Source organism: Mustela erminea, chromosome 12 (assembly GCF_009829155.1).
Source record: "Mustela erminea isolate mMusErm1 chromosome 12, mMusErm1.Pri, whole genome shotgun sequence".
Lineage (NCBI taxonomy): Eukaryota > Metazoa > Chordata > Mammalia > Carnivora > Mustelidae > Mustela > Mustela erminea.
Genome location: NC_045625.1, coordinates 29522161 through 29534694, shown reverse-complemented (window position 1 = coordinate 29534694; position 12534 = coordinate 29522161). Strand labels below are relative to the sequence as shown.

The following is a 12534-nucleotide window of genomic DNA, read 5'->3' as shown; positions in this document are numbered from 1 at the left end:
TTTGGTGAACAGTAAAGTTAAGTTGGAGTTGTAGAAAGAGAAGGCATTCACTATTTTAAGAATATTTGGGACTTAATTATTGTAGATTTCTAGCTGGATGGACCCTTCAAGGATTACCGCTTTTATCATCTCCAATATCTTTCAGAAATTACATAACTCCTTTGTTCCAGTAAAACTTGTTCCTCATCATTGATGGTCAGTAATGTCTAAGATGGTGACTGAAGGACAATGCTCAGTTGTCTCTGAGGCATCCATCTGCCACAGAAACGCAAATCGATCAGGATCTAAATGTCTTCAGTGTTCTCAGACCAGAAAGCCCAGTGCTTGTTTCATTACGCAATTGGCACCAAGAAATTGGGTCTCGGAGAATCCTCATTTATGACAGATGATTTCAGTCTGTTTTTTCAGTTTTACAGAGAGGGTAAATTAAAATAATCTATTGACAGCTTTCAGTTATTTTCCCCTTCACTACGTATTCTTTGCAATGTGATGACAATGCATAAGCAAAGTTTAAATGCCCACTGATTAAGTGATTGAAATCTCACTTTTGCTCTAATCAGTTTCTACCATGTTCCTTTTTATTATGCCTGGATTCTTCTTGGATGAACAAGAAAACAAAAGATCAGGAATAAATTTATTGACAGGAGAAACTGATGCAAATACTGTTCTTAACATTAGAGTTACAGAGATGAAAGACACACTCATTGTTCTCAAGCATATGAAAGTCTTCCAACGCAGAGAAAGAAAAGCAAAGACACAATTCCAGGGTCATGACAGAGGTAAATATGGGTGCCATTGGGACAGAGGCCAAGGACTCCTGCACATTCTACTGCAGACATGACCGGAAGCCTCTTAGAGGAGAAGGTGCCAGAATTGAGTGTGTATAAAAGAAGAGCCAGGGAGAGAAGCTGGGGACTGATACCATCACCCGGGGAGATGTGCATGCAAAAGCTGGAGATGAAGTGCAGGATGACATGCGGTGAGAAATAAGGCTGCAGATAAAGGTGGGAAATGAATTTCAAAATTTCTGAGATTATGATGAAGGTAATATGGAGCCATTGAGGGGATTCTATTGGGGGAAGGACATGACCATCAGGTTTGATTTTAAAAAGCCCCTACCCCCAAATTAGCTATATAGAAAATGGTATGGAAGGAGGAAGGAGCTGAGCACACTTTCATACGTGAAGAATGACGTTTCTTTCCTCCTCTTCTTGTTTCATAAGGGGCTTAGGGTAGCAAGAGCTAAGGTAATAGCCATGTAAGTGGAGAAACAACGGCATTATCAGGAGATATATAGTCTTTGAAAAGAAAAGTAGTGATTTGGGGGCACCTGGGTGCCTCAGTCATTAAGCGTCTGCCTTCAGCTCAGGTCATGATCCCAGGGTCCTAGGATAGAGCCCTGCATCGGGCTCCCTGCTCAGCGGGAAGCCTGCTTCTCCCTCTCCCATTCCCCCTGCTTGTGTTCCCTTTCACTGAGTCTTCTATCAAATAAATAAATAAAATCTTAAAAAAAGAAAAAAAGTAAAGTACTGATTTTAAGGCACCAAATGCACAAGGTTGCATTACATCCACAAACCACACTAAAGATGTATGAAATTCAGCTTGATGGAAGGTCACATAAATAAGTCCTGGAGTATTTAGTTGAGTATCAGCTCAGTGTAAGCCCATACAGCAATGTGGGTATAAAAAAGGAGAAAAGCGATCTTAGAGTCTTTTAATAGAAATTTAGAGCCTGGGTCACAGGGACCAATAATATCACCACACTCTGTGTTGATCACACTACTGCTCTAGCCTAGAAATGAATTCTAAATAAACCTTCCAGCTTCAAGAATGTTATGAGGAAAGCTAAGGAGGTGGAAAATATAACAAGGGGTAGAAAGCACAAAAATCCAATTGGAGAGTGGGGTAGAAAAATAGGAGAAAATAATATAGGAAAAGCAGATGGCAACGAGACTATAGAGGCTTTGCATGTTCATTTTATGAGACTGGATTTCATTTAATAGGAAAAGGGGAGTCGTGAAGATTTCTGAGCAGAGAAATGGTATCAGCAGAGGTCTGCATTAGTAATACTGATCTGGAAACAGGTACGCTGAGTACATAGGAAGGAAGAGATGGTGACCAGGAAGACCACTTAGAAGAATATTACCATAGCTGTGTCATGTGTGATAAAGGCTCGAATCTGGTGCTGAGTAAGAGCCTAGTTTAGCACCATGCCTTTCCTGTCCAGTGTTTAACAAAGCAGTCAGGTATCTACGTTTTTTATCAGCATACCTCCCAAGATACCACTCTGCTCAACGAATGAAGCTCATTAGTTAATTTGCATTGAGGTAACTTATCACTTTAGTAAAAGCTCCCAATTATCTCACTAATTAAGAATATGTGTTGATTTGTATAGGATCCAAGATAAAATGTGTACTTTGCAAATTATGTTAAAACTGTTTTTGAGACAGTTCACAGTATAAGCAAGAACAGTGTTTAATACATTTAAGATATATTTTGGAAGCCACATTTGCACATAAAACTTGACACGCTAATTAAAGGATTTTCTTATTCATTAAAATAAATGAACAAAGATGTGAAAAAAAACAACACGTCACCCATTCAATCATTGATTCATTCAGTAGTACTGTGTGCCAGGCACTGTGCTAGGGGCTAGGGGCTATAGCAGTGAACAAAAGAGCACAAATCTATACAGCTTATATTCTACCAAAGGAGACAGAAAACATGTGATAAATAGGTACTTGTATGGGATATTAGAGCTCCTAAGTGCAAAGGAAGAAAAATAAAGCAGAGTAAAGAGGTGAGACGTGTCTGGGTTGGTGGTAGTGGCGTGAAATTTTAAATTATAGAGGCCAGCGAGGAAGAGGTATTTGAATAAAGAGCAGAAGAAAGGGGAGGAGCTAACCAGAAGGAGGAAATCTGGATGGAACCTTCTCTGTAGAGGGAGTACCGAATCCAGCTTTCTGAAAGTGGGGTCCTGTCTACTGCTTGAGGAACACCTATAGGAGGGAGGGGCATGAGTTTAAGATAGTCAGAGAAAATGTGTGGGTAGTGGAGTTGGGAAAATAGCATGTTGTGGGTCACTGAAAGGACTTCATTTCTTCTCTGCATGAGATAGAAATCCATCGGTGGGTTTGAGCAGAAAAGCAATATGACATGATTTAGATTTTAACAGGATCACCCCAGTGCTGTGTTGAGAATGAACTGAAGAGAGAACAGCAGCAGAAATACCAGTTAGGGGGCTATTTCCAGCACCCAGACAAAAGGTGATGATGGTTTAGCCTGAGCTGGTAGCAGTGAAGGTCGGATCCTGATCTGTTTTGAAGCTGGGAATGGCAGGATCCACTGATGGCTCAGATATGGTTGCCAGGAGATGCAAAGATAACATCAAAATCTGTGCCCTGGCAAGGGGAGGCATGGAGTTGCCACCAAGGTAAAGAATCAGGTTTAACGTGGGTGAGAACTGTGAGAGACGATGGACTACAGGAAACAAGCTGAGGGTTTCAGAGGGGAGGGGGTTGGGGGATGAGTGAGCCCAGTGATGGGTATTAAGGAGGGCACGTATTGCATGGAGCACTGGGTGGTGTATGCAAACAATGAATCATGGAACACTACATCAAAAACTAATGATGTACTGTATGGTGACTAACATAACATAATAAAAAATAAATTAATTAAAATAAAATTTAAAAAAAGAACTACCAGTTCAATTTGTTCAGGTTAAGTTGGAGGTAACTTCTAGAAATTGAAAGAAAAATGTCAAGTAGGTAGTTGGAGATCGTGTGGAGCCCAGGAATGAGGTGCAGACAGGAGTTACGAAACTGGAAGCCATCCCTCTAGACATGGTATTTAAGGACACCCAATGAGATTACAAGATGAGTAATTATAGAGAAGACCCAGGAGTAAATCTGGGGCACTGGACACCTGAAGGTGGCGCTGCTAAGGAAGAACTAGCAAAGGGACCTGAGAAGTTATCTAGAGAGCTAAGAGCAGAGCAGGCATCACTGGGTTCTAGAAGCCAAGTAAAAGAGATGTTTCAAGGAGGGGGCAGTGATCAACTGTGTCAAATACTTCTATATTCCTTAATAACAGAATGTTGACTGCAGTGTTTATCTTAATTTATCTAATTTTATTATTCATTATACATGATCATACTTTTACTTTGTAAAAACTTGGTCTAAAATCTACATAAAAACCTCCTGCTGCAAATAATGTTGCCATGCTCTTAAGAGATTTTAATACCTGTTAAAATTTTTCTTATTCACTATATAGTCTTACTAGCATTATTTTTTTTATATTTGTTATAAGTCTGTACCTTTTCTTGCTTTTGAACTAGTTCTGTAATAACCCCACTGTTTCCAGTCTTCCTTTTGATCACGTAGGAACCAAATCATTGTTTAAATACATCCTCCTCCTCCCATGCCTTCTCCGGTGCCCAGCAGTTTAACTCAACTTATCTTTGTATATCTACTTCTCTCATTTGTTTTTTTATTTCTTTTTAAATTGCCCTCTTATCTTTTTTTCCCCCCCTTACCATTGCCTTCCATTAATCTTATTTGTACACGGGCAAATCTATTTTGCTCTGTAAAGCCATAAGATTTATTTTCCCCTCTGGGAACTTGCTTTTGTATCATTAAAAGAATCTGTATCCTCATTCTCTTATATCTTGAAAAATGAGCCGAATTTCTTGTCCCATGATCATCTATCTCATCATATTTAATATTCTCCCCCACCCTGAGGAATGAGAGACTTGTTCATCCTCTATAAAGCTCTATAACATTTTTTAGACTGTGAGAACTTAATTTTCAGTTTTTGCCTGTGCCTCCATCACTGTTGGGGACATTCTCTCCAACTTCCCTCCCAGCAGCACCACCTAATTCTTGTCAGGTCGACTTGCTCCTGTGCAGTGAATCTAAATATTCATTTCTTGGTCACTTTTAATTTAGTTGTAGAGCTACTGACTATAGCAGAAGCTCAATAAAGCCCTTTTAGTATGAGACAAAGGAATATCCTTCAAGTTGCCCATTTTCCTTTGCTTGGAGCAGGAGTTGTGGGGAGCGAGGAGAGTTGGGAAGAGATCTACTAATGCTCAGAAATGCCCTCTTTTCTCGACATGATTCATTATCTACAATCATGTAATAAATCTGCCAGACAAAACTCACATCCTTCAAAGTTCTACACTTTCACATCTGTCACAAGCTCATACCCACATGTTTTTTTTCCCAACTCTTTATCACTGGAGAGCCCCAAACTATTCTGCCTTTGGACAGTCCTACGTCTTTTAGAGAACTCACACTGTTCTGATCTTTTACAACCACTTATATCCAGTTGTCTGAATTATTAGCTATTCATATTTTATGTTTATATTTTAATCCATGTGTGTGATTTTTCTTAATTCTTCAAACCTTTTCCTTAATGCCCTGTGTTTTCTAAATTATTCCCATTTCGTGTCGCTTCCCCAGGCTCTAGATTACTTCCCTTAGGTTTCTTACAGTTTCTGAGATATGGGATAATCCATGGTATTCTCATTATTTCTTTTTGCTCTTTCTCTGATTTTTTCTGAATTTTCTCTTCTTCCTCTCTTCCCCTCCTTTCCTGTCAGTGAACTTCGTAGAAGAGAATCCCCAATGCTCTGTCCTGTTAAAAGGAATTCTTGTCTTGAATCAGCTCTTGCCATCCCCAGTTAATTTTATGATTTTTGTTGTCGTCACCCTAGGCGTGGTCCCCCTCCTGCGAAGTCCATTTACGTATCTCCCTTTACTCTGTTCATGCCTCTCTTACCATCTCCCTTTTTTTTTAAATGGCCCTGGAGACCTTTTGCCTATTTGTATGGCCAGCTGTTCCTAGTTCAGCTTTCAGTCTGTGGCCTCTTTCATCGCAGCAGACCCCTGCCCAGTGACCCGAATTCGCCACCGCAGCCACAGAGCTTACCCATGGTCCAATTCTATCAGAGGACATTGCTTTCTTTGATTTTGTTCTCTGTGTATGGGACAGCTCTCCAAATTAAATGTTAAATATAGATGATTTCTTACGCTCCATGTGAAATGATGCCTTCACTGTTCTCTCTAATCCTTTGTAGTAATCCTGAAGCTCAAGTATTTGGCAGATGGTCACCTCCATCTTTGGCTCTGTGGGCCATAAATCAGTGAGGGTGTAGATTTTGACATTCTCCATATTCAAGGGCAATCTCTTCCACAGAGTGGCTGGGAGGAATAAACAAACCCGGCCTTCCCACTGCTCTGCTTCGTGACTCTGCAGGCTGTCAAGCTGAAAGAGACTTGAGCGTGCATCTAAGCACCTAGAGAGTTCTGAGCCATCTCTGAATCTCAGGCACAACACGGTGCCTGGCCAGAGTTACCACTCAGTGAGGTCTATGGGGTAAATGCAATTAAACACATGTCATCTGCTCAGCTTAGACACGTATCTCTTAAAGAGCTCTTCATCACTTTGCCAGAAGAATAGGGCTCAGACAGCCAGGGAGTATCTGCAACTGCAGTTCGCAAATGGTTCAAAGCATTGAAATTCTCACACATTTTCCCCCAAATAATGGATCATATAAAAAACAGAAATCTCAAAAAAAAAAACCAAAACAGAAATCTCTGATGATAAGGAATTTAAAGGGAATTAGAAATTGCTAAATTTCAACCCTCAGAGCAGAGGGTCCCCCCAATGTATTTTAATCATTGGTCACATCAACTTACAAAGCTCAGCTTTTAAAATAAATTTCTATCAATTAAGATAGATAAGAGCAATTTACTAACATGTTAAATGTACATATGTACAAACACACGAATCATTTGAGTCTATGCTTTGCCAACATCAGCAAAACTCAGTTACTTACAAGTGAAACTGTACGGCGGAAGGGCAGTTCCTGTCCTTCTTGGCTTTCTTCCCAAGAGGAGAAAAATAGTAGCCTATGTGATTGTGTTAATATGCTTTACAGGCTGTGTTAGTATCAGTGTGAATAGGACACATTAAAAAATTGGACACATGGGTAGAACACTCTTTTTCCTGCTTTTGTGTGCCACGAGTGACAAGCTGGCACTTTTTCCTTTCTGTTGTTTTTCTCTCTCATTATGGTTAGATCTGTTCCATTCCCTTAAGTTGTTTTCTTTTCCCTTTGCTTTTTGGTAGGTACCTTGACCCTTCTCCACAACTACGGTCTGTGCCCAACCCCTGACTGCTCCTGGCTGCTTTGTGGAATACCCCGCCTTCCTCCGTTCTAGCCAGCTCTCTGGATCTGGCTCCGGCACTGACCCAGGTGCTGCTGTGCCTTCCAGCAGCACGGCCCTGGCATTGGTGCATCATGTGGCGTTTACCAGTCAATCATCCATCCAAAGGGTTATAGGGTCTGGTGATGGATGTGGCCTGAGAGATAGATCTGGAATTCAGTGTGGAGCTGCAGTGTTACCCTCTGCACTTTCCTACCTCTTTCTGACACATTTCCAAATTTTATAATAGATGAATACAAAGTAAAAAAGTCAACAAAGAGCACAATTTCCTCTCTGGCAAATAAAAGCTTGGAAGCTCTCCTAATCTGGAAAAATTCCACAGTGTAAACTTTGCTGGATGCTGGACTAAGCAAATTTGACCTGTTTTCATCAAAACAGAGTACTGAGGGAATACCTATTTTCTAATGTTCCTTATTTGAGGCTTCCATGACTTAGTGGAAATTTCAGACTCAGCTCCTGGCATGACTTGAGTGACAGAGAGTGGGAAGTTCAAAGGATTTCAGTCAAGTTAGGCCAGTGAAAGGGGCTCCTACTGGAAACATCTAGAAACAGAACTTAAGTGTTGGTCCTTGAGATTCATGACACCAAGGGATGTGCTTTCTAGAAGTACTGACACCTTGGACACCCTAGCTGAGAGTGTTAACTTAGAAGTAACAGCAGGACACAGTAGGTTACCTCACAGCAATGGGTTCTCCTTGGAAATACGAGGAACCAGTGTTACCAGCCTCCAATCCCTGGCTCCCATGTTCAATGCAACTGCCTCTCTTCTAAGTAACTGATGAAACCTATAGGTTAACTAGTTTGACTCGGTAGGGTCCTCAGGACAAGAATGCTTATACATGGTTCATCATGCCTGCTGATTTATATAGCTTTGACTAAAAGAATATGAATTACAAAGTAATGGGATCCCAATTAAGGAAGATTTATATTACTGCTCAATTGGGAATTTGGATTTAGATGAAGTGGTTACAATCTTCCCCTATAAAGTACTAGCCAAACAACCCTAGGCACACCACTTGAGTTTTCAAGGTGGGAATCCTTACAGTTAAGGGATTTATAGTTTCCAAAGATTAAATAACTTTGCTATAATCACAGTGCCAGCAAATTATTGTAAAGGTGGGCAAGAACATCCAAAATTAGAATTATATCATGCAGCCTCAAGTTCTTCTGGAACTCCTTTAATATCCATGAATAAAATGGGGTCCATCGATTTATATCTTAGGATTTTTAAGTAGATTATTTGTTTTGGTCTTTTTTCCTGAAGTTTCCTAGTGCCTCACAATATCTGGCACATAGTAGGTTGAAAACAATATGTCCAGAATCAGTAAAATAAAGCAACATTTACTGTGAGTGAAAGGCCTGTGTATCTTGGTATTGCTTGACCATGCAAGCACGAAGATGACCATAGCTTGAAGGAGGAGAAAGAGTCTCTAGTATGTTGGACCATTCCTCACGGACAAATGAGGAGGGGGCCTAACAATGCCAGCTGATGCCAGAAAATAATGGCAGAATGGGTGTTATCCCGTCAAAAAGTGATAAACAGCTAAGTCAAAGAAAGCGGATAAAAAAATATGGATATTTTGAGAAGCATATCTTGCTTAGTGAGGGAACAAAAGAAGGGGATTATAAGCTTCCTGAGAGCAGGGCCCCTATTTTCTACTCTTTGTGCCTCCAGCATTAGCCACAGTGATCACCTAATACGAGTTAAGTTTCAACAAATGGTTGCGAATGAATAAGTGAACTAATCACTGCCTACCTGATACAGAACTGACCTGTAGAAGCTGTTCAAAGAATGAAGGCAAGATTTTATGGCCGGCTAAGAAGCTAGAATAACTATCAGGACTATAATTAGTAAGCTAAAGGCTCAGGGACTTCTTATGCCACGGGAACAAGGGTCTGTAAGTGTCTAGACTCTTGGTACCCTTAAAGAAAGGATAACAGTCTTTGAACACGCTATGACTAATCCTAGGGAGCTCTTTCTATAGGAACAGTGAATTCATTAACAACTAAGGCCTAAAGTAAGCATGGACAAATCCTAATGCTAGAAACGGTTGGTCAAACTCCTAGTTACTTTCACCAGAGTCTGGCATTTATAACTCAAGGGAGAAAATGAGGGCAAGGCTAAAACTAATTTTGAGAAATAAAAACGATTTTTCTATTGTAATGGTTTAAAAAAATTACTTTCAAGGTTTTTATGCTGTATTACTTTATCTGATTAATTCGTTACAGGACTATGACTTTATGAATATGTCATGGCTAATGTTCGGCCATTCACGTGACATCTAGTATGCATACAAAATGCACACTCCTTAGCTTGGCATAAAAGCCCTGTGTGGCATGCTATCAAATTAACTACTTTTCCAGAATCATGTCAAATCCTCTTCACATGCAATGTATGCTCCAACTATACCAAATTTCTCTTTAGGGTTTTGCCATTTCCTATGACTCTGGATTTGCTCCAAACTAGAAAATGACTTGTTTGGCAAGATTCAATTCCAGTGTTTCTTCCTCAGTCTCTGAGAACAGTTAATTATTTCCTCCTCTGTCTATAGGAACATATCTCTATTTAAGAATCACGTATTTTTTATTTTATCATCATTTCCTCACTTTTCAACCTCAGGCAATAGGCTGTCAGGTTGAAAACGGTAGGATGCATGTCTTCATTCTGTCTACCTCATCCTAGTCCAACAAATAGCCATTGGCTGGACAAAAACACTCATGTTACCGAATAACAACCCAGATATCATCACTTCAAATAACTGACATTTTATAAAACAACTTACAAATAAACTGTTAAAGATCACACTATGAACTTAGCTCCCAACTGGTTTTACCTACATATACTTTTGATAGACATTAGCTCTGGTAAGTGGGGACCCTGGAAGAATAAAATCCCTTATATTTTTAATGACATCTATGTAGTCTGTCATGAGAAATCATTTTTCAAGTCTAAAGCCTATGCTGAAAAATCCATGTTTTTGGTGATTTCATTAACATTTTAAAATGTTAACAATTCTGTCAGGCCAAACTGAAAATGACGGTGTGAGAAATGAAAGCTTGCATAACTGACATCCGCTATTCATGGCTCATTATCCTCATATCTTCCATTACACAGTGAAGGCGTGGGGTCAGCCTCACAAAATTTAGGAACAATTAAGAAAATTACTGTATGCAGATGTGACTTATGGACTGAGAATAATGAACTTCCTAAAAGACTGTATTCAACAAAATAAATAAGACTGATGGAAATTCCACAGATGTTTTATGGCTTAAGGCAGCTTTTCAGTTATTCATTATAAAGACTCCTTCCAGGGTTTAGCCCACTTCCCTTTGAAACTTTCTCTTTGACCATATTCCTCAGGGAGCCTAAGAAGTCCTAGGCATGTTTCCTGAAGTTCTTGGAATTCACTCTCAAACACATCCATGGAGATGAACACACTGTCACTGATCCTTTTACAGAGTGAATTGCTGCTGGGCTCCAAATCTTACACTCTTTTAAACTTTCAAACTTTGTGAGATGAACATGTGGAAACAGCCTCAAGGGCAAAGGTTATCCACAAACCCAATATTCCGTTAAAAAAAAAAAAAAGGAAAAAAGGAAAAGAACAAAGACACTAAGCACCTAAGTTTAAAAAGACTATGTTTTTAATTTAGACAAAATTTTATTTACCTATCAACCACCTATTTTTCTTCTCTGGCCACAGATAATATAGGATGTAAATATAATATAAAATTTCCTTTCCTTCCTTCTATTTCAATAAATGTCTATTAAGTGGCTGCTATGTGCTAGGCATTAAACTGGGCTGAATAATAGTGTCTCTACTTAATAAAATTTATACTTTAGCTCAGAAGTCAGACACACAGACAAATAATGATGATGGAATGGACTAAGTACCACCATATAATTTCATGTACAAAGTACCATGGGATCCTTGTGAAAGGAGGCACATAGCTTTAACATAAATTAAACCTTGAGGAGCCAGAAAGATCAGTTTGATCTTGATAAAATGAACCCCTAGGGTATATACAACCCAAGTCAACAAATATTTCTCCCTGTAGTTTCTAAACATTTTTAGGATCCAAACAGAATCATTTTTCTTGTGCTTTCCATTTTACATGAGGCAGAAAGATGCTAAATAGCTTAATGTAGCTTTCATAAGGGCTTTTTCCTATTTGCTATTTATGACTGTCCTTCCAAAATAATGACTATTCAAAATTACACATAAAAGTTTTGCTTATATTTTTGTTATGAAGGAGAATTTTCTTATTCCAGATAAAATCCTGAGCCTCAATTATGCACTAGTTCAAAAATAGAAGATTAAATCTTGATAGCATCTATAAAATAAAATAGGCAAAGACTTTAATCTTGTGGAAATTCAAATACAATATGGGGAAAATGGAAAGTTCAGATGATGACAGAATATCTAATTTTATTATCAGTAGATTCCTGATAAGTGAATTTTGAATTATTTTATTGTATTAACAACTTTCTTTAGGGAGTGTATAGGCTGTGAGTAAACTCTGCCAATATATGGCATTTAGCATGTCACCCTGCACATAGTAGTTGCTCAATCTATATACATATTAGATTAATTTATATACATATACAGATTAAATATAAAATGACTATGACCACCTGACATTTCATTATATAGTCATGTCTTTCTATAATGCAAGACACTTGAGTTGTTTTTTGTTTCTCAGTAAGATGTCCTTGCTCCAAGAGGGCTGCCTGCTCAGAAGAGCACGAGACTCTTGATCTACGTTTGTGAGCCTGAGCCCCAAGCTGGGTCTAGAGATTACTAAAAATAAATAAATAAACTTTAAAAATGGGACCAGGCTGGAGCTAAGCCCTCTCCTCTAAAAGGGCAAAAATTTATCTGGTCTCTCTGATCACTGGTGGTCCTTTTCATGAAAAAACAAAACAAAACAAAATAAAAAAACAAAACTAGGCTCCTATAGAGTATCTTTTAACAACAGTCTCCTTTTCCCAGGGATCATGAAAACTATTTCCATATTATGGGTTATTCTTTAAATTAAATGGGCTTTTTCATTCTACCTTCTGAACCAGACTGAGAAACTGAGAAGAAAGGTACATTTAAATAAAATAGTATGTAATCAGAGATGCCTACACACACACACACACACACACACACATATGGATATGTATATATGTATGTGTATATTTATGTAAAACTCCAAATTTCTGGCAGTAAAACTCTTGTGGAACTCTCAATTCTGTCCAGCTAGCTATCTATTACCTATCTACACCTGGCCAGCTAGCTAGCTAGCTAACTAGCTA

General features: G+C 38.9%; 1 protein-coding gene across 2 annotated transcripts in view; it reads right to left on the bottom strand.

Annotated features, from left to right (window-relative positions):
- Window positions 1–12534, bottom strand: part of GRIN3A (glutamate ionotropic receptor NMDA type subunit 3A) — a 155994-nt gene that overhangs the window by 96860 nt on the left and 46600 nt on the right. The gene's annotated exons all lie outside the window — the stretch shown is intronic.